Consider the following 401-nt stretch of genomic DNA (forward strand, 5'->3'; position numbering starts at 1 on the left):
TTTTTTCCCAAGCTTTGACTACTACATCCATTTCCTCGTAGAAAGCGTTCCGTCTGTGTGGAGAGAAGCCAGCATGAGATTCTGTCAGCAGCACGACCAAAGCTCTGCCAAGTAGCCGCTGCACAGCGCAATGACCGACGTGCCCTGGGTTTTGGCTCCTTGGGCCTGACATTGCTGGCATTGCTCAGGGATGTTCATATTTTTAGAAAAGGAACCTAATATTGTTTGAGCTCGTGCTATAGTATTTCGAGAGAATATTGCAAAACCATTTCCTTTAAAACAGTAAAATTTTTATTAGGGTTATAATACATCAAAAGTGGTGGCAAGGACACTGGAGATTTTATTATATTGGAATATGTCATAGAATCATAGAATGGCCTGGGTTGAAAAGGACCACAATG

Source organism: Meleagris gallopavo, chromosome 13, assembly GCF_000146605.3.
Source record: "Meleagris gallopavo isolate NT-WF06-2002-E0010 breed Aviagen turkey brand Nicholas breeding stock chromosome 13, Turkey_5.1, whole genome shotgun sequence".
Taxonomy (NCBI): domain Eukaryota; kingdom Metazoa; phylum Chordata; class Aves; order Galliformes; family Phasianidae; genus Meleagris; species Meleagris gallopavo.